This window comes from Vipera berus (assembly GCF_964194415.1).
Source record: "Vipera berus genome assembly, chromosome: 1".
Lineage (NCBI taxonomy): Eukaryota > Metazoa > Chordata > Lepidosauria > Squamata > Viperidae > Vipera > Vipera berus.
Genome location: NC_138202.1, coordinates 45,115,946 through 45,139,330, shown reverse-complemented (window position 1 = coordinate 45,139,330; position 23,385 = coordinate 45,115,946).

Sequence of the window (23,385 nt, the reverse complement as noted above, 5' to 3'; positions counted from 1 at the left end):
CCCTCGAATGGCGATTCCTCCGGGTGCAGCTCATGGATCTCCTCTCGGGGGCGGCAGCTACGGCAGACTGCGGCTATGTGGCCTGTTTTCTTGCAGGCCCGGCACGTGGCTGACTGGAACTTGCAGAGGCTGCGCACGTGGTCCCCACCACACCCTGCACACTTCTGAGGGTTGGCGGCATTGCTGGGAGGCCTGGGCTTGTCTGGCCATCTGGCTCGCTGGTCTGGGGTCGATTTCCACTGGAGGAGGTCGATGCTCTGGTCGTCCTCCTCCAAGGCAAATTGCCGGTGAACGCTGGTGGCCTGGTTGCCGGACCGGGTTTCCTGGCAGGCTTGGACGGCCCCACAGGCCGCTCTGTGGGCGAGGATGGCGTCCTCGGCTTTCTGGAGCGAAACCTCCTCTCTCTCAAACAGGCGCTCTTGCAGCCACCTGTCCCGTAGGCCGCAGATCAGCTGGTCCCGTAGCCGCTCCTCCAAGTTCGAGAACCTGCAGGCGACGGCGGCTTCTCGTAGGGCGGCGAGGAAATCGGCACCAGTCTCGTCGGGGCGCTGGTCCCTTTTTTCGAATTGTGACCGCGCGGCCACCTTGGAGCACCGGGGCTTGAAATGGGTGTTGAGTCTGGCCACGAGGTCCCGGTACGCGATGGTGTTGATGGCCTCCTGGGGGAACAGGTTCGCGGCGATCTCCAACAGCGCCGGCCCCCCGAGGCAAAGCAGTGCTGCCGCCTTCGCACCGTCCTCTGATATCTGGTTGAACCGCATGTACAGTTCAACGTGAGCCAGGTAACGGGCCCAGGTCTTGGAGTGGCGGGTGTCAAACTCGCGGGCTTGTCCAGCTCTTGCCATGGCAGTGCGGTTGCGGTCTCAGTCTCGGTGCGGTGTGCGGTCTCGGTTTCGGATGCGGTGACCGGCATGGTCCGGTCGGCTGGTCGGCTGGCGGTCTTGGGGGGAGAAGGAAGGAAAATGCCTTTCCCTTCAGCTCGCGGAGCGTTTCCCCAGTGACTTCAGCTCTTGGTCGGCAGCAATCCCACCTTCGTCGCCACTATTGTGTAGTGGGTCCGATGCAAGGAAGAGACGCCAGCCAGAGTGTGAGTTCAGCTCTTTATTGGAGGGGATGGCCAACTGGGGAATGAGGGTTACCTGGCCTCCTTAAATACCTAGCCAGGTAAGCGGACAGCCAATGGGGTTGGCCCTAGGTTTCCCGCCGAAACTGGGTTTGCCGCCAAAAACCGTTCAGGCCAACGCCCCCTGGTGGCTGTTGCTATGCAGGTGCCTGCATACATAACACACACAGAAAAAATCCTTATAACTTGTAGGAAGTTCTCCCTCATCAGATTAAAATATTCTTTATTCTTACTATTAAAAATAGGCAGAATATTATAATTCCCCACAGGAAAAATTGGGGAAAAAATCTTAACAAAGTTTTTTTAAAAAGCAGCCCCAGTCTTTCTTAATAGCCTCAAGCAGAAGCCTGAAGTCTTTAGAGATTGATATTTTGTACCTATTAAGAAAGACTGAGCCAATCTATTCATAAACAAAATTCCTTCAGCATTTCACATTCCCTTACCCAAATTCTAAGGACATGATATGACCTTTAGGATATAAAGGTCTTTGTGTCTTGCAAAAGACACAAAAGCCCACCTCATTGCACAACCCAGAAACATGTCCACTTCCAAGTCTCAGAACCTTACAAAAATCCATCCATTCACTCAGCCATTTTGTCAGCTGTCCCAGAACTGCATGCTGTTGCTGGTTCTGCTCATTAATAAACAAGAACCTTCTTTCCTAAGCAGCCTCCATTTTACTTCCAACATCTTAGCCTCCATTTTATTTCCAATGTCTTACTCCCAACTTGAAACTGCACCTGATTTTTCTTTCAACAAACTGAAATATTTTCAGAATTAAAATCAAATCTTTCATCATTCAACATAAAATATCTAAATGATCTTTCAAACTTTTTATTTCTTCCAATAATATACAGTTTGGACATGTATCCTGATCTGTTATTATTTGTCCATTTATGCAGCTAATATTGTGGACAATGTGCAAATTGTATCTCCTTCATTTCACTGTCCAGCCATCTTTATGCTGCCTGCTGGGTTTAACACTTCCAAACCAAAAAGGCACACAGCTAGACTTAAGACCACAACTGAGCCCAAAATTTCTGTTCCTAAGTGAAACAGTTGTTAAGTGAGTTTTGCCCCCATGTTAAGTTAGGCTTCTTCATTGACTTTGCTTGTCAAAAGGTTGCAAAAGGTACTCACATGACCTCAGGACTCTGCAACTGTCATAAATATGAGTCAGTTGCCAAGCATCTGAATTTTGATTACGTGACCATGGGGATGCTGCAGCAGTTGTAAGTGTGAAAAATAGTCATAAGTCACTCTTTTCAGTGCTGTTATAATTTTGAACTGTCACGAAACAAACTGTTGTAAGTTGAAGACTACCTGTATCTATAGCTTTCTAAAGCCTTTACTATCCTATTTGATAAATATTGATGGGAAATTCACCACAATGAAAAATTAATATAGTTTGCTCAGGCTCATCACTAACTAAATCTGTTGATGCTATCTTCTGTTTATTTATTTATTAACTTAAAGGATTTGTGTGACTGCCCATCTTAAAGAACAAGAAGTCTCTCGCATAGCACTTCTGATTCATTCAGGCTTAGGAATAGCTGATACTTGATGAATGACCAAGAATTTTCTGATCCTGCGTTTCTGCAATGTGCACCCATTCAGTACTGTAAGAATTGTGATGGAAAGGTCATGTTTGATTTGGTTCAAAAAGGGAATGAAATCAAGGAGGTGATATCATTTCTGTTAAATATTTGTTTCTTGCAGGCATTAAGCGAGACAGAGAGTTGAAACAGTAACAAGTTTATTTAACTCAGAACAGAAGCAGTCCTAATGGCTGCTGTGCAGCTATTTATACTGTTAGCCTCTAGGCGGCGACCAATAGGTTTGAAGTTACAGTTTCCCGCCCAAAACCTAATTATCTGCCTGGAGACAGTAAGTCTGGCTTCAGTAACAGCAACTGTTACAACACGGAAATCTAGGTCAGACATTTAAGTAAGTGATCCAAGGCATTTAAGAAAACAGTTAAAGCCAATACATTACAATTTCATTGCTCTTTCAGTGCTGGCTTAGGTCAGAGTACAGCGAGCAAGTTATCCTGATTATCCAAGCTCTGTTTTATCATCTATCTTTTGGATTCACTTATTACACTATATTTTCACAGGTTTACTGTTGTTGTTTTTTCTAATGTCATGCCAGAGTTATTATATTTAGTCAGTAAATTTCAGAATCATCTACACATGTATATGACAAACTGATATCGATTTATATGGTATATAAAAATTCATCACATTTAAATATTCATTGTTGGAAAAAACAGAAAATCTGATTTTATTTGTGATAACAAAAGTCAATATGAACAGTCATAATATCTATTAGATATGTAATTCAGCAAAAAGAAAAAAAATGAAAATAAGCCTCTCAGTTAAATACAATCAAATTAAAGAGATTAGACACCATCCCTCTTCAAAAAAATCAGATCTGATATCCAGGATTAATGAATATTGAATTTTATCTCTGCAGCTAATTTTTCAATTATACTTTCAGTAACAAACTTGCAAACAAATGCTTCCTGTTCCTAAGGAAATAGTTCAACATCCACATTTTAAAATGGTAAGCCCTTGTATGTTATTCCTCTTGCCATTTCTCTTTTTCTTTCACACACAGACACACACATGCACACAGACAAACACATGCACACGCACATGCACATGCACATACACAATCACTCACACACTTATACCTATAATTTTGGGATCCCATTTCTCATTTCAGTGGGATGGCTGGAGACAGAGTGAACAAATTCCATTAATCCTCAGTTTAGACTCACATTCCTTATAAAAGACAATATGGCAGAGCAATTACTGTTCCACACATACACAATTACACACACACACACACACACACACACACACACACACACATTTCTTTCAAAGCAGTGGTAATGTTGCTATTGCTTCAGCAGTCTATAACAATGACTTTGTGAGTTTCCCCAGGACTGGTCTGGTTCTACAATCCAAAAAAGATAGCTAGCTTTTCTATCAATATTGTCCCTGAGAACAATATGATTTAACCACATTCTTCTGGGCTATTTTTGATACATTTTTGAAGTAGTTGTGTGAGTTATGAAAATTGTATTTTATGATTATCATCATGATTTATCAATTGTTGCTTGTATGTACACTGAGACCTTATGCATCAGAGACAAATTCCTTGTGTGTCCAATGACATTTGGCCAATAAAGAATTCTAAATTCTAAATGCCACCAGTGTGCTAGTGGGACCCAAGTAAGGAAAGATTATAGGCAGTTTAGATGTTGTTATATTACTGTAAATGAGCAAAGTTACCATTGTTTTATACTTTTCAGGCCAATTTATTTAAAAAGCGAAACAAGCATCTATAGCTCCGTCATGAACTACCAAATGTTCTTCAAGAATTCAGCTTCACTAAAGTACTGATAAGTAGCTTTTTCAGCAGATCTACAGAAGTTGGGGAAATTAGCTTTTGATGTATTTAGATTATGTTGTTTAGACGACTGGAAAATGGCTAATTTGCCAGATGTATCAGAATCTCATTTTTAGAGGTTTTGTTAATAAGATACAGAACACAGACACAAAGACTGTATTTGTTTTTCCCATACAAAAGTCTTTTATTGTACAATTAAATTGCTATCTAATTCTACTATTTTTCCTTTACCATGAGTTTACAACTATTTCTATTCTTATTTAATCTATAAACTTGTACCTCGAAGTTCTATTTCTCTGTTTCTATTCTCATGTTTGTAACAGTATCTTATTGTTTCTTAGCTCTTTCGTTTTTTCCCTTTTTCCTCAGATCTTCAGCAATTATATCTCAGTCTATTTGCATGTGAAAACGCTTTTCACTTCTACTAAAGACTCACAAATGGGCTTTTCTCTCACCCACACACACTAGCAGTCCTCTGCTTCTGGAGCTAGTTTGTAGAGCTCTGAACCTGGGCTGCAGCATCCAATGGGCTTGGTTGGGACCCTAGTCCAGGGGTCAGCAACTTTAAACACTCAAAGAGCCACTTGGACCTGTTTCCCAGAAAAAAAACACTGGGAGCCGCCAAACTCGCACACACGAGTTTAATTAAAAAGAAATAGAGACTGCTGTGTATGAGTTGTCTCTCTCTCTCTCCCTCTCTCTCCTTCTCTTCCTCTCCCTCCCTCTTCCCCCCTCCCTCTCTCCGATTTTCTCCTCACCTGGCAAGCTGGCTTCATGCTATTCTGGACAAGCTGACACACATTCTTATTGGGCTGGCTCTCCTGCCCTGCTTTCTGCTGCTTCCTGCTTCCTGTGGAGACACAGCAGAGGCAGGAGCCCTGCCCAATAAGCTTGTCAGCTTCTTGGAGAACAGCGTGAGTTACACACACACACACACACACACACACAGAGAGAGAGAGAGAGAGAGAGAGAGAGAGAGAGAGAGAGAGAGAAGGGAAGCACAAGTGCCTCTCTCTGTCTCTGTGTCTCTCTCTGCAAATGGCTGGGTGCTGCAGGAGAAGGCTGAAAGAGTCACGTGGCTCCAGAGCTGTGGGTTGCCAACCCGTGCCCTAGTCCATCTCTTTTCCTTCCCAAATTTCAGCTCTGCCTCTCAGCCATTCTGCAGCTCCAAGAACTGACATTTTCTCTTGCTATCTGAAGAACATTCCTGAGGTGTTGCTTTTAGGATGGAAGTTTCTTTTCCCCACGTCTCTACTAACTTCCTGGTTTGATTCCTTTCTTGAAACAACCCATGCAGATTCTTATTTTCAGGGCCCTTTTTATAAAACAAATTCTTCAGTTAAGGAGAAAATGGAGCTGTTTTAATCTCATTCCCAGGTAGCACCAAAGCTCTGGATTCCAGGAAGAAAAATAATGCCTGTTCATTCTAGGTGGTAAATATACTCTCCTATACCCATGATGTAAACACAAGCTTTAGAAAACACATAAGTACAATTAGTTCTTGACATATGACCATTTGTTCAGTGACTGTTCAAAGTTATGCTAGTGCATAACAAAAGGACTTATGACTGTTCCCCAAAGTTATGGTTGTTGCAGTGCCCCTGCAATCATATAATCAAGGGGGTACTTGCAACTGCTCCCACTTACCTATCTCTCCCCATCTATGGTCTTTTCACCCCCTGTAAATCAGGCTACAAAAATAGCAGGAGATGTTATCTCCCACAATCGCCTCACTAGTTCACATGAAGCGAGAGAGGGGGAAGTATTTTCAGACAGGCAAAACTGTATTACTGTAGGTGTTACAATAAAAATAATTCTAAATTTATAGAATGGTTTCTTAGTCTGGTCTATATTGTTGGGCTGACAGGAACATAGTTTTCCCCAGGGCTAAAGTCTGAAATAATTTCATTTTGAAAATGGAATTAATATTTGTATTATTAGTTCCAAAAGTAAAAGAAATCAAACTAATTTTTGCTCCAAACAGAGGGTGTTTTTTTTTCTTGCTACGTTAAAAATGTTAAAATCTCCTTTGTGGCCCATTTGATTTTCAACTGCTTTTTTATCCTTTTTTTTGCATCTGACATGAACAAAACTACTTGATAATTAGTAGGGATTAGAGCACTGACCCCAAACACCATAACGAATGATAGATCATTATGTAAATGCCAATGGTTGAGAAAGAAGGTTGATAGAATGTGCACATTATAAGAGCCTTGGTGGCGCAGTGGGCTAATGCCTCCTTAAGTAACACCAGCTGCCTGCAATTAGTGCAGGTTCGCATCCCACCAGGCTCAAGGTTGACTCAGCCTTCCATCCTTCCCAGGTAGGTAAAATGAGGACCCAGATTGTTGGGGGCAATTAAGCTGACTTTGTAATAATGCCACTTGGGGTGTGTGTGAAAGCCCTAATAAGCAGGCATATACATAGAATGAAGGCTACTGCTAAGCTTGTAAGCCGCCCTGAGTCTTCGGAGAAGGGTGGGATATAAATGGAATTAAAATAAAAAAAAATAAAAAAACATTCTTAGGCAGTAAAATGAATATTTAGTGAGAGAACTGTGAATGCTGGGGGGGGCAATGTTATTATTCAAGCATTAATGTTATTATCCTAATTTTAGTTTGAAAGTAAAGAGTAAGCATACACCATTGTTTGTTCATCTAAGGCAGTGTTTCTCAACCTTGGCAATTTTAAAATATATGGACTTCAGTTCCCAGAATTCCCCAGCCAGCACATCATAATGATGTGGACTTCACATGATTGTGAAGTCCACACATCATAAATTTGTCAAGCTTGAGAAACACTGATCTAAGGGTTAATTTTTATCAGTATTTATTTGCCACTCACCTGTTTATACTTCGCTTTATCTTTCTCATAGGCCTGCTGTTTTTCACATTGTTTTGATTTGTACCTGATTTCTGATCTCACAATGATAAGGTGCTTTTTGCTGCAATTTAATTTTAAAAAGTACAAAACATTTCCCTCATTTTGCCTAAGGGTGAACAATTTAGAAGGCAGAGATTATGAGATAGTAGATGCTCAGCCCCAACCATAATTATCAAAGAGAAATGGCATAATGTCTTTTGAGGCACAAAAAAGTTCAGAAAATGGAATACATATAGTACCTAAAACAGTATGAACATGTTTTTAGTGGGAGGGAGATTATGAGAACCATCATCCACTCTATTTATTTTGGCTTTCAGTCCTCAAAAATAAGTTGTGTCCTCTCTGATGTACCATAATGCAGAGTGATAATCAAAGAAAAGGTGGGGAAACCTTAGATTTACAGAATAATTTCTCATATGCTTTTTTCTAGCCTTGATCCTGGATATGTGAAGAATTCACATTTTTTTTTCTTGAAATCATATAAAAATTTGGCATTTGTTTAAGCTTTTGACTTGGACATTATGCAATAGATAATGAATTGCATGTACCATAAAAGCCAAATCCATGTTTTTATATATCAAAAGATTACACTGTAATACTATGCATCTGGATTCGCAGCTAATAGAAAGAATGTCCAGATTTATATCTTTGTTTTATCCACCATTTCATCTCCTACTTCATTGTTTGGTTTCCTGAGCAATCAGACATTATTTGTGCATAGTCAAATTATGAATAGATAATGTTATTAAGCACAATTAGTTACTTTTCAGAAACAATTTGTGGATGTATGACTGATGTATAAGAGACCTTAGACTAGACATCAGATATGTTGTAACCTTTCCTGGGTATCTAAACCATATCTTCAGGGTCAGGATTGGGGCCAGTTTTATCTCCATTGGGATAACGTACCTTCATGGAGAAGGCACTTCTTGGTCACATTAAGTGAACCTTCTTGATGGAAAGGACCTGTAACATATGCTGTCTCCCATTCTGGTGAATCCAGTAGATGTAATTGGGGAAAAGATGGTCCTTTACATAATCTGCCACTATTCCAAAATCTAATATTATATTTTGAGGGAAGATGATAAAGATAATTATTGGCTTCACAGGCTTACTAAAGTCATCTAAGACCTGTTTGCTGCATTCACACAACCCAGCAAACTTGCTTAGTTTTAACCTTAAGTAACAACACTGTGTTGTGCAAATCAGGATTATCTGTTTAATTCCTGATTCAAGGGGTCCTTGGTGCTCTCTGAGCTTGCTTGTTTTCTTGCAGACATTTCATTACCCAAACTAGGTAACATCATCAGTGCTAATTCCTGATTCAATTATTATGCAAAGAAGTCAAACCATAAATAGGTTTAATAACAAAATCTTTTGCAGCTCATCCTTTTGCCATACTGAAAAAGGTCAATTATTTGATTTGATTTGGTTTATTTTAATAAAATAAAATAATTAGCAACCTAGATTGGCTGCATGATCAAATGAAATAATTGTTACCAAATGGAGTAGAACTCCTGATGGTTTCTTTTTTTCTTCCTACAGTTATAATACTAAGAATTTATATGTTTTTTATATAGGAGTGAGAATTACTACAAAACATTCATGTTCAAAAGAAACTAAACAAGACTTAACAGGTCAATTTGAAATGCTTTGGTGTAGTATAACACTCTTATTGTTGCTTTCACACAGATCATAATAGTGCCTTAATGCTTTATGGTTTTCATTACAGCGAGTCAGATTCAATGTAACAAGTATTAGCTCAGTTAAAATACAAAGAGGAGGGAAAGGGGTAGTAGGTGTTATACACCAGTCTTTATTTGAGGTTATTTGTTAGGTGTGGGAGTGCTTATATAGAAAAAAAAATCTGTTGTGGAGACTAAGGAGGGATAAAAGAGATGGGAGGTTGGTTTGGTTTTGCTGCTACCCTTTTCCATTGATTTTAAATCAGAATAATCCTTTATAGAGCTTATGATTGAGCTGAATATCTTCTTCGCCCGCTACGAGGTTAAAAGACCAGACCCCGTAGCCTCTGCTGGCCGGCCTTCTGACTCTCAGGCACTCACCCTGTGTGAACACCAAGTGAGAGCTGTATTGAATCCCAGCAAAGCCGCAGGCCCAGATGGGGTGCTGGGGATAGTGGTCAGGAATTGTGCCGATCAATTAGCAGGGGTCCTGACAAGGATTTTTAACATCTCCTTGCAAACGGCATGTGTACCATCATGCTTGAAGGCAGCTACCGTTGTCCCAGTCCCCAAGAAAACTGCAGTTGAGTGCCTGAATGACTACAGACCTATTGCATTAACGTCTGTAGTCATGAAATGCTTCGAAAGATTGGTTCTCCAACATCTTAGGACATGCCTCCCACTGGACTTTGATAAACATCAATTTGCCTACAGGGGAAATAGGTCGACAGACGATGCCATAGCTACTGCCTTACACTCTGTAGCAAGTCATCTCGAGAAACCTGGAAGTTACGTCAGGATGCTTTTTGTTGACTACAGCTTGGCTTTCAACACCATTTTGCCGAGCATTCTCATCGAGAAGCTGACTGACTTGAAGTTCTCCCCCGCTATCTGCAATTGGATTCAAGACTTTCTTAGGGATCGGGTACAAACAGTGAGGGTTGGGTCTGCTTTGTCCACCCCCCTGAAGCTTTGCACCGGCACGCCACAGGGCTGTGTGCTTAGCCCCTACCTGTACTCTTTATACACTTATGATTGTGTATCATCTGACCCATCCACTGCGATAATCAAGTTCGCAGATGATACAACTGTGGTGGGTCTTATTACAGGTGGGGATGAGACAGCATATAGGGCGGAGGTACAAAAACTATCCATATGGTGTAGTAACAAAAACTTGCACCTAAACATCGGCAAGACGAAAGAGATGGTGTTAGACTTCCGGAGAAAAAAGGAGGAACCTGCCCCACTTTACATCGGGGAGGACTGTGTAGAGAGAGTTTCCTCCTTTAAATTTCTGGGAGTCTACCTCTGTGAAGATCTGACCTGGAAAGTTAACACAACCCAGGTGGCTAGAAAGGCCCAACAGAGGCTTCACTTTCTTAGGGTCTTGCGGAAGAACAGGGTAGAACAACAGCTAATGACCCTCTTTTACCGGTCTACCATAGAGAGCGTCCTCTCGTATGGTATTGTGGTTTGGTATGCTGGTCTGACAGCCGTGGATAGGAAAGTATTACAGAGGGTAGTGAGCACAGCACAAGACATTGTGGGCTGTTCCCTGACACCACTGGATGACATCGCCAGGGCTCGCTGCCTTGGAAGAGTGAGGAAGATTCTCAGGGATGACTCACACCCTGGACGGTATCTCTTTACTCTCCTACCATCCGGTAGGAGATATAGGAATATTGCCAGCCGTACCAACAGGCTGAAAAATAGCTTTTATCCATGGGCTGTTAGGCTTTTAAATGGGACATAATCTTATGCAGAATTGACTTGGGAGGCCGGTGTGTGGTGTAGTTGGTTCACATAGTGTGGTGGGATGGAGGGTTTGTTGTCACTGTGTGTTGGGGGGAGAGAGCACGGGGGGAGGCTCAGCTAATCTCAATGTACACATGTTGTACTTTGACAATAAAGGTTTATTATTATTATATGTTTAGTCTGCTAATTACATGTTAGTTGTCCTTAATGAGCTGAGATCCTGCATAAACAAATTCCAGTTTAAGGAAACAGAAAAGTAGACCTCCCTTGGCCCAGTCATGAGGTTTTTGAGGGTTTATCAAGAAAGGGATGGAGAAAGGGGATCAGGGTCTCATAATTTTGAGAATATTATTTGTTCTAATTTATTTCAGAGACCTTTTATATATTACAAAATGAAAGTTTGAACCATGATAAATCTTATTAAAATTGAATGGCAAAGAGTCTGCCTATTGGACAACGCAGCTAAAGCTACTTATCAACAGAAGTGATTTTGCCAAACCTACATATTTGCCTCCTGAAAATGATGAACTAACATGCTTGATAATTTTACAACACTAACTCAGTAACTTATTTATTTATTTATTTATTTAAAAAAAGGGCATTTCTAACGAATTTATGAAGAGGATAATGATTTTATATGACAAATAAACTATGCTGGAAAGAATGATTTCTGCACAGTCAATAACTTCATATCATTAATGAGCAAATACCATTCCTACAATTTTTGTATGCCTTACTCTCCAAGAAATCATTCATTCTAAAGATTTTTAGGTCTTCTGTAAAATTTACAACATGACAACCTTCTCTAAAATATATTTTCATGAAGTTCTCAAAGTTGTTTGCATACTAATGACTCTCGTTGTAGTCCTTGTGCAGCAAAAGCTTAGTATAAATTGTCATCAGGCATATAGAGGGATTGTAGGCAAGTAGATGATGGTTAGTTGGTGAACTATCTAGATGACTGACAGGAGGGAGAGAGGGAGAGGGAAAGAGAGGGGGGAGAGAGGAAGAGAGAGAGGGAGAGAAAGCTTGGCATTCTTTGTATGTCATGTATCAGGAGTTATCAATACACTAACTCCTGCCTAAGCAGGGGGGTTGAATTAGAAGACCTCCAAGGTCACTTCCATCTCTACTATTCTATTCTACTATATTTACTTTTTAGTTTGAGAGAGGTGAGAAATATTATTTTGGCTTGCAAGATAATCTCTATATAAAAGTAAAGGTTCCCCGGCACATGTGTGCTAGTCCTCTCCAACTCTAGGGGCCGGTGTTCATCTCTGTTTCAAAGCCGAAGAGCCAGCATTTGTCTGAGGATATCTCCATGGTCATGTGGTCAGCATGACTAGATGCCAAAGGCGCATGGAACGCTGCTACCTTCCCACGGTAGTGGCCCCTATTTTTCTACTTGCATTTTTACGTACTTTCAAACTGCTAGGTTGGCAGAAGCTGGGACAAGTAACAGGCACTCACTCTGCTATGTGGCACTCGGGATTCAACCCGCCAAACTGCCAATCTTCTGATCAACAAGCTCAGCGTCCTAACCCACTGAGCCACCGCGTCCCTAATCTCTATATAAGAGACCCTGATTTGCATAGAAAAAAATATAGCATGTTTGTGGTGCAGAGAATTACATTATTTGTGCTAGTATAAAAGAAAACAAAACAATGAAAGGGAAATAAGTATTGCATGAATGTTGAAAAATGATTAGACTGTAGATGATGTAAGTTGAAAAATGTTAAAAGGAAGGTGTGTTTATTTATGGAATAGTTGTATGACTTGCCTGGAAGATACTTGATGGATGGAGTATGTGAGGTGAAAAAGAGCAAGATTTGTGAAGAACACTGTCAGCATGCCGGGGAGGGAGCATGTGGACCAAATTCTTGCTCTCTGTGCAGGTCACAGAGAAACATAAAGATGTAGTTGTTTTGAAGAAAGAAAAATGAGTAATTTATTAGAATCATGGAATATTTTGCATGCTTATGGAGTTGAGGTGGGTTGAGGACAGCAGTAAGAGCACTGTAAATCTGGTATGATAATAAAATGAATACTTAGCAAATGGTTCAGCACTGACTAAGACAAGGATGTGTGATGTCACTCTGTTGTTTAATGTATTTATTGATAAATCTAAATGTAATGCTAAAAATGGTATTACAGGTTGTGAGTTCAGGTGGTAAATCTTTCTATATTTTGGTATGCAGAAAATGCCATTTTTTAAAAAAAATTGTTTATGCATGTATCAAATTTACATAGCTGCCCATCTCAGCCATGTTGTTGGCTGAGAATTATAATGTTTTGTAATAATTATACATTATATGATACACAAAGAACATGACTCATGTGTTTTTCTTAGTATCATGTTCCAATTTGCTGGTACTGCAAACTTAATAAAGATAGAAGCAGCATTTCTTTGAATGTTTAACCCTATCATACATATAATAAGCAGTTTAGATCTCCAAACTGAAGAGAATGAAATAAAATCTTATAGGCATTATTCCAGAAATGCCCAAGGACTAGATCTTCCTGTATTTTTATAATTTTCTCTTATTCTCATCTGCATCTTTTGCATATTGGAGGACTTCTCATCTTCAAACCATCTAGCTTCTTTTGAAAGTTGGTATCTGGGATCAGAATTATTTTTGCTTCATCATGAGGGCATGTTGTGTTTCCATCCAGAATAATTATATTCTTATCCAATGTGCAAATATCTATATAGGCTATCAACCATTTCATGTTAGTAAATATTTTGCAGTAATTTTATTCAAGAACATTGTCCAAATATTGCAATTGTACCATCAATTGAGAATAACTCTTCCTTGGCAGCATCCAAATCAATATTATCAGAAATAAGAGTACATTTTTCCCCCCAAATGAGTGTCAAACATTTCCCCTGAAGAAGAAAAGTACTGTCTTCATCAAGAGAGTTAAATGTTGATGGTGCAATTGCAATCCTTGGGCAATATTGTTGAGTAAAATCATTGCAAAGATGGTTGAAATTGTTTTCTCAGGGACAAAGTAGCTTCATACACAGAAGTATTATGGCAGAGGCATAGTAGTTCCCCTTCCCTTGTTGCCTCACTTTCACATGTGTGAGTTCAATTCTTCCAAACCTAAGTGTGCTGAACTGAACAAAACTGGAGCCATTTGGGATTGTCATTCATTTTAATATGTCTCTACTGTATTTGACTTTTTTTACAGTCTGACAGAATGATCCTGGGAAAGAATATGCAAGTAATAAAGGAGTGATTGGTATATGATGGATAGCAGTTGCAAGACAAGGAAGGAGAAACAGATTTCTGTGAGGATAAAGTGGGGAGAATGACACTAGAAGCATTCTCGGGGTTTGCTGAAGTCCACAGACATATAAACTGCTACAGTATAAATATTTGTACTCAATGTTCTACATTTGGGGGTATTAGATCTTTAGGACAGATAAATACCATGAAAAAAGTACAAAGCTTTCAATGATATTGGTGGCAGCGGGTATGTGTGTCAATGTTTAAAGACTGAAAAAAGAAAAGTTATTTTCTTTTCTCTTTTTTCATCATTTCTGAGCTGAAACAAGTGTTTGAAAGAACCTGTTTTCCTTTCAAAGCTAAATAATTTCATGAGAACAAAGCTAAAGATGGATAGTAATTGCTATACAGCTATAATTTTGAAACACTGCCAAACTTTAAAAAAAACCAGAAAAAAAACCACTGCTTTATTACTACTGGGTGCATTGTATGGCTCAAACATAATCTATCCTTTTAATCCTCTGTAAAAAAATTACATCAGTGTTGTTGACAGGAAGTATATATTCATCACTATATGAAAAAGCCTTACTTTGCATGCATGGGACCTATTTCCTTAATTCTTCCTGGATAACCTAGATATGAATATTACCTAGATATCAGCCACTACCCAGAAGTCATCTATCAGACAGCCAAAACCTATGGCAGATGTTATCTGAACATACATTGTTTACAGTTTTTAACTGCTATTGCTTTTACAATAAACCTTACTGAACATTAATTTTTGTTATACGTGTCTTTCTTTCTGTTTTGTGTCACTGCCCTTTGACTTTTCTTCTACCCCAAGAAATAAATGAAACAACAAAATTTGGTAGAAGGGAAGTCAAAGGGTAGGGACATGAAACAGAAAGAAAGACATGTATAATACCAATTATTTATACATCTCCAATTATACTACGGATTTCAAGAAACATTTTGCGCTTTCATCTAATTACATTTTAAATGCACACACATACAGAGATACATAGAATTTGGTATTGCTTCAAATTAAGCCTTTTTTCCCCCCTGTTTGACATCAAGCACTTGGATGTTCCTAATTGTTTATATTTAAAAAGATATCAATCATGAATGCAAAGGTTGTGTTAAACAAGTTTCCCAATCAATTTGACATCTGATCAATCCACTTTATAGGTACAACTGATAAAGTGAGTTGGATGATTGGCTGCCTCTCTCACTCTATGTAAGACTTTATCTGAGGGAAGGTATTTTACCATTAATCACTACTGACAATTATGGGTTATATCTTTCTGTTACTTGACACAACTTTATGTTTTTCCCTTGCTGTCTTTATTCTCTTGACACACACACACACCCATATTTTGTAATATTTTCACATAGTATATTCAGGGGTATGAATTGATTTTAACTAGCTACAAAGCATTCTTAGTTTCATGGGGGAAATAACTCAGTAAGAATGCCCAGCCATTATGCTACTGTGACAAAAAGTGCATGTTGTTCACTAGGAAAGAAATTTAACAATATCTTTGAACAGAACTACAATACAGTCTCTCAAAATACTTGGCAAGAGTGCTGCAATGGCAGTACCTCAGAGTTGAACCTGTTTATTACTTGAACAGATAAAGGGGGAAAAAGGAGTCCCTGCAGATTTTACTCCACTAATCATTGATGACTATAGGAGGTGGTGCTCATCTCTGTTTCAAGGCAGTTGAGCTAGCACTGTCTGAAGACATTTCCACAGTCATGTGGCCAGTTTGACATCATGGAGCACTGTTACCCTCCCAGTGAAATGATACCTATTTATCTACTTGCATTTGAATGCTTTCAAACTGCTAGGTTGGCAGGAGGACGGGAGCCCAGTGCACTACATAGTGCTCGGGATTTGAACCTGGGCTGCTAGCTTTCCAGCCAACAATCCCAGCATCTTAACCACCGAGCCACCACGCTGACTACTTGTATAGGAAATCACCAAAAATACCAGGGCTGGGGCCTGAACAGAGAATTTTTTTTAAAAAAAAAGAGGGGGGGGAAACTCAAATAAAGACAGTAACAAATGATTTCCATATTATTGACAAAGATTACATGTCCATAAAGACATTTTTGCTCGGATCCGAACCGGCCTGGACTCCAACTGGGCTGAGCTGGAAGAACAAGGCATGGACAGTCTTGTCGACGTCATCTGGGAGGAATTTGATCCTGTGACTCCTAAGGAAGTGGACAGGATTATGAGGAGGTTGAGCTCCTCCACATGCTTACTGGACCCGTGCCCTTCCTGGCTGGCATATGCAGCTCGAGAGGGGACACGAGGCTGGTTCCTGGCGGTCATCTCCGCTTCTCTGAGTGAGGGTCACTTCCCCACCGCCTTGAAGGAGGCGGTGGTGAGACCTCTCCTCAAGAAGCCCACCTTGGACCCATCCTCATTGAATAACTTTCGTCCAGTCTCCAATCTTCGGTTCCTTGCGAAGGTTGTTGAGAGCGTGGTGGCGCACCAACTCCCTCAGATCCTGGATGAAGCGGTTTATCTAGACCCGTACCAATTGGGCTTCAGGCCGGGCTACAGCACGGAGACGGCATTGGTCGCTCTGATAAATGATCTCTGGAGAGCCCGGGACAGGGGCCATTCCTCTGTCCTAGTCTTATTAGACCTCTCGGCGGCTTTCGATACCATCGACCATGGTATCTTACTGCGACGCCTCAGGGGACTGGGAGTGGGAGGCACGGTTCTGCGTTGGTTCTCCTCCTTTCTCCAGGGTCGCTCGCAGTCGGTGTTAGCAGGGGGACAGAGGTCGACCCCGAGGCCTCTCGCTTGCGGAGTCCCTCAGGGGTCGGTCCTCTCGCCTCTCCTGTTCAACATCTACATGAAACCGCTGGGCGAGATCATTCGCAGCTTTGGAGTAGGGTACCATCAGTATGCTGATGACACCCAGCTTTTCATCTCAACTCCAAACAACATCAGTGATGCCCTCGACGTGATGTCCCGCTGCCTGAAAGCGGTCCGGGAATGGATGGGGAGGAACAGGCTTCAACTGAACCCGGACAAGACTGAATGGTTGTACGTACCGGCAAGCCAGGATACTCAGATCATCCCATCCCTTAACATCGGAGACAAGTTACTACCCCCTGTTGATAGGGCCCGCAACCTGGGTGTCCTCCTTGACTCGCAGCTCTCCCTGGAAGATCACATAGGAGCTGTGACCAAGGGGGCCTTCTCCCGGGTTCGACTAGTTCGCCAATTACGGCCTTATCTGGACCTGGATGCCTTACGTACAGTCACCCATGCTCTTGTGACCTCTCGCCTAGACTATTGTAACGCTCTCTACATGGGGCTGCCCTTGAGATCCACTCGGAAGCTTCAACTGGTGCAAAGTGCAGCGGCACGGACACTCTTGGGAGCCTCCCGATACTCCCATATCACACCTCTCCTCCGTGCGCTGCACTGGCTTCCAGTTGCCTTCCGTGTGAAGTTCAAGGTGCTAACAATGACATACAAAGCCCTACATGGCATGGGTCCGGACTACCTACGGGAGCACCTTCTGCCAATGTCAGCACCCCACCGTCCTGTGCGCTCCCACAGAGAGGGCCTCCTCAGGGTGCCACCGCTCAAGGAATGTCGGCTGGTGGCCCCCAGGGGGAGGGCATTCTCAGTGGGTGCGCCAGCCCTCTGGAACAGCTTACCAACCGAAATCCGGATGGCCCCCGACCTCCGCACCTTCCGGCGCGAATTAAAAACTTACCTGTTCCAGCAGTCCGGCCTGGCCTGATAGCTCTAATTGGGGTCCCAGTTTGTATTTTACTATTGTTTTTTTCACTATTGTTCATTCTGTATGCCTACCTTATTCTGTACACCGCCCCGAGTCCCTCGGGAGAAGGGCGGTTTATAAAAACAAATAAATAAATAAATAAATAAATAAATTTTAAAAAGTTCAATCCAAAGGTGACATTGCTTTTACTCACATCTGAAAAAGTTATGGAAAAGTCTATATGACAAAAAAACCTGGAATTCTGTAAATATATAAAATGATTTGCTCTCTCCTTCTTCTCAGATGAAGAAGATTCAGAAAATACTGTTATTTTGTTATTGTTAGGTTGCTTTACATTATGTTTTTAACCATTCTTATCTGCCCAGGGTTATGATGATGAGATCAGTGGCTATAAATATTCTAATAAATTAAGTAAATAAATAAGTGTGCTGCTTTACATATCTAATCAGCCTAAAACATCACTTTCAAATTATTTACTGACAAAAATTGCCTGGGCAGCTTTAAAGGAGAATTAGTCCCATTCATAGATAATTAAGCTGTCAATGTGGTTAGTCATAATGGCTATTATTTTTTACTCCTAGTATCAAATCAATATAATTCTCCCAATCAGTTACAAAAGAGGAAACAAGTACTGTAAAAAATATAAAGTTGCTTTTTCATTTAATTATTTGATTCAATTTATAGCACACTAAGCAAATGTCCCAAACTTGAATACTGTAAAGTTAAATAGATGCTTAAGTATATTACTATGGAATTTTTTTTTTCCAAACATAAATTGTTGGATGGAGAATTTCAAGTTAAAATGTAAAATGCAGTAGTTGACAAGGGAGCGTCTTCTATCCGTGTTAATGAGCTACGCAAGACCCCAATAGCCGCCAGGGTTTCTGCCTTTGGTACCTTTGATATTTAAAAATGGAATCATCAGGCATTGCTAAAATTTCCCATTGGGGTTCTAAATCTGAAAATGCTAACTGTACAAATATTCTGGTACATGAGATGAGGAAACAGGGTATCTAAGGCTGATGTGAATATTTAATACAGTAACTCAGCAGCACAAATACAGGTGCATGCAACAAAATAGGCAATAGCATGAGCGAAGTTAAGAGTTTCCAATCTTATTTAACTTTTTCTATGTACTTTCCCCCAAAATACACATTTATTTGCTTACTGTTCTTCTAATTCTGACATTTTCATATTTTAAAATGATGACCCACATTATAACATTTTGAAAAGTGCACATTTTGGCATCCAAATGCATTCTTAGATTTCTTACATATTTGGGAGCATTTAAAATTATGTACAAAGGCTGATGGACTAGATTTCTCTTCCAAAACCTACTTTGAAGTCTTACTTTTATTATTTCTTTTACATAGCTGAAAGCAATACTGAATAATCACAGCAGCCTCATAAGACTGATTAAGATAAAAGATTCTGGAGTCAGGTGGTACCCATATTGAATAAATGAGTAAGATTATGGGGCTTTTCCTTACAGCTAAAAAATGTGTTTTCTTCCCATTGAGGGGTTGAGAGACGAACATTTCGACATAAATTGTGCTACCTTCCCCCTCCAGTCAATCTTTACCGTGCCTCAACAATAAGTTTGTCCTCACAAATTTAACATGTAGTATTTTCAGGATATTGATGTGGGGGATTCCTTGCTGTCCTTGTTCTGTTGAATATTTGGCAGGGTGAAGTTCAGTGTACAAACTTTAATTTTACTGTATTATTTATGGATTTGACCTTATTTATTAAATTAATTGTTTCTTTGGACAGGACTACAGTATTGATCTGCTGGGATTCTGGCAGGCCTTGTAAAGAAACAGAAGGTCAAAAGATTTCTATTAAACAACCCCATTCCCTTGCCCCCCCCACCCCAGAACAGGATGGCGCCCGACCTTCGCTCCTTCCGGCGCGATCTAAAGACGTATCTCTTTGAACAAGCTGGCCTGGCCTGATGGGAGGGGGTTGGGTTTTTATTACTTTTAAATGTGTTTTAATCTATTTAAGAGTTCTGGGCACTTTGTTTAATCTTTTTTAATTTTTGTATTCTGTCTTTTTAACATGTATTGCCCTGTTCACCGCCCTGAGTCCTTCGGGAGAAGGGCGGTATACAAATAAAATTAATAATAATAATAATAACAACATCTGAGTGATTCAAAGAAATCACCTGAAAAACAAAACCAAGAATCCCAAACCAGAGGGCTGTTAAAGCTTCTGAGATTCTGGATCTGTCTTTTCTTTCACCTTGATTTTGATCAAGCAAAGAGTTTCTTCTCTTTCACATCTATCCATTCCACTTTCGGATGTGAGTGTGAGTGTGCATGTGCATAGGCCTGTCTTGTGTGCTTTCCCTATTTTACAGTCTCCTGAGCTCTTGCACATACATCCTCTCAAATAGCAGAGTTCCTGGATGATAGGTTTATTGATCTGGGAATTCCATATTGCAATGGAAAAGATGGGGGGGAAACTAAGTGTCCAGTCTCTCCGCCAACTGAAAATGGCAATGGAGGTACGGTGCACAGCAACAGGACATTAAGAAAATGTTTTCATGGCAGATTTGCCAGACCAATTAGAGCTGAGCTGACTGTAGTCCTTGAGTGCAGTGCTCCTAGGCTCATTCCTAAATCATCCTAGATTGCCTGGATGACAAGTGTCATTTTGAGAGAAGAAAAAGACCATTTCTGAACTAGAACTACTAGCAATAATTTCAGGTGCCTCGACAGTGCACATGAAATGGAGGCAACCATGAGAACCAATCTTTAAATAATGTTTAGTAAAAGATCTTTGAATCACGGCAAGCAAAATATGGAAACGAATTTCATCAGTGTAGTTGCAAAATCTACACACTATCAGTTTGCAGATTTCATGTGAAGCAGGAAAGAAAGCATAAGACGTATATCATAAGTACAAGAAAAATTCAACCACAGGAAATGTTTGCTGACATTATTTCAATCTTTGCAAGAAAAAGGAGAATTTTGAGGGCACATGTTTTCTGTTCCCAAACACTTTCCCTTATGTTTGCTTCTGCACTTCATGTAACCACAAGAATGATTTACTCAAAGTTACTCATTGTCCTCATGACCGACGGGCACCTTTCCAGAAGCCAGCATATAGTGAAACATTGTCATGACATTGAAATATAAAATGAAGGTACACCAGTATTTTTCAACCTTGGCATGCTGGCTGAGGAATTCTGGGTCCACACATCATAAAGTTGCCAAGGTTGAAAACACTGACACAGTCCAAGAGACTGTCAAGATTTAGCCAAGCATTATATCCTCCACTTTTCTCAAAAAGTCCTTTTGCATTTAAATAAACTGCCAGATATGTTATCAGAAATATGTGGTGTCCTGCTCTTTGGAATCTCCCCTAAAGTGAATTTTAACAATTATATATTTTTTATGACTTTGTCTATTATAGCTGAAGTGAAACAAAAAATATTTATGCATCTGACTGCCCACGTATGTCGATCAGATTTTCAGGTAACATGTCGTATTCTGATTCTTTTAATAGGCTTCATGGTTTGAACTTTAAACATGTTATTTGGTAAATTAAAAACTGACCTGCAACTTATTGTATGCAGAGGCCACAACCCTAAGCAAACAGAGCAGTTTAGAAAGGATCCAAATGCAACATATGCCAATTACATAACTTTTCGCTCTCTTCAAGAATGCTTCTCTCTCTGTGAAAGTATCATATCTGGGAAGTTGCACTGGAAGACACAGTTATTATATTTCAAGAAAAAAATGTGAACCCTTACACAGGTCTAAAAACACATTATTTCTACTTGGCTTTGAACTGACTATACTAAACAATTAGAGCCAGTTTGGTGGAGTGGGTAAGGCTCTAGGCCAGGGGTGTCAAACTCAATTTCATTGAGGGCCGCATCAGCATTGCAGTTGCCCTCTAGGGGCTGGGTGTGTATGGCCAGGGTGGGCATGGCCTACTGGGTGGGCATGGCTAGAGTGCATATGGCCTACTGGGTGGGCATGGCCAGCTCTACATCGTTCACATCAAGGGTGCCTATGGGGGCCCGGGCAGGAGTGGGACAGATCTGAGGGTCTCTGGCAGAAGGAGGGTCTCTGGGCCAGGGCCAAGGCAGTGGGGGCCGGTCCCTCACTGTTTCCAGGATGGCTTCGCGGGCCACATGAAACCACTTCGCAGGCCGGATCTGGCCCCCGGGCCTTGTGTTTGACATGTCTGCTCTAGGCTATGGCTCCAGATAGAAACCCTGAGACTGTGAATTCTAGTCCAGTCTTAAGAACAAGCTTGCTAGGAAACTATCTTAGTTCTAGGAAGGTGGTAATAGCAAAGGACTTCCAAAATGTTACCAAGAAAAGTGCAGGGATTTGTCCAGGCAATTACCAAGAGTCAACACTGATTTGGAGATACTAAAACAAAACCCAAACTGCTATTATTATTTTTTCTGATCACCATCAGTAAATATTTAGTTTCTTTAAAACTCTATTCCAAGTTTTACTCCCTATAGGACAGGGGTGTCAAACTCAATTTCATTGAGGGCCGCATCAGCATTGCGGTTGCCCTCAAGGGGCCGGGTGGGTATGGCCAGGGTGGGCGTGGCCTACTGGGTGGGCGTGGCTAGAGTGCATATGGCCTACTGGGTGGGCGTGGCCAGCTCTACATCGTTCGCATCAAGGGTGCCTATGGGGGCCTGGGCAGGAGTGGGACAGATCTGAGGGTCTCTGGGCCAGGGCCAAGGCAGTGGGGGCCGTTCACTCACTGTTTCCAGGATGGCTTCGCGGGCCGTATGAAACCACTTTGCGGGCCGGATCCGGCCCCCGGGCCTTGTGTTTGACACCCCTGCTATAGGATGTCTAAAAGAATTGTTTAATTAAAATGTTGACCCCATCCTTTGAATGTATATGTATGTAGTGATATTATTAAGTGCACAAATTTATTCAAGGACCTGCTACAAGTTCAGTCCTTCCATCTATCAAATTTGTATAACCATCTATTTCACAAAACAAGCAATTTTGGACAGCGCCCAGCAAAATAAATATACATGTCAAGCAAGCACCAAATACCATGCAAGTACAAAAATATAGATGCCAAGCAACTCAGGTATTGGGAGTTCTTTAAACTCATTTCATTCAAATGAACATCCTTACATATTGGCTGATTAACAGAATTCTCAGTTGCGAAATTAATCAGCCGAACAGTTTTTGGCAAATGTTCACATTATAAATACACAGAATCATGAATCACAGCTCCAGCAACAATTTCTGCATTAATGGCACACTGTGCTTAGTGCTATGGCATCTGGACTGTAGAAATCTGCTTTATCAATAGAGAGAAGCAGAGAAATACTTTTTTGCTGTCATTTGGTAGTCATTTTCATTTTTGCTTCCCAGATAGGATGGCCCTAGTTGTCTCTGTTAAGATACTTGACATGATTGAGTAACATCAATATCTTATTTTTAATTATTTAGATATTTGCAATCATGTACATACTGCCTACTCTCGCAACTCTAGGCATCTTAAAATAAATACAA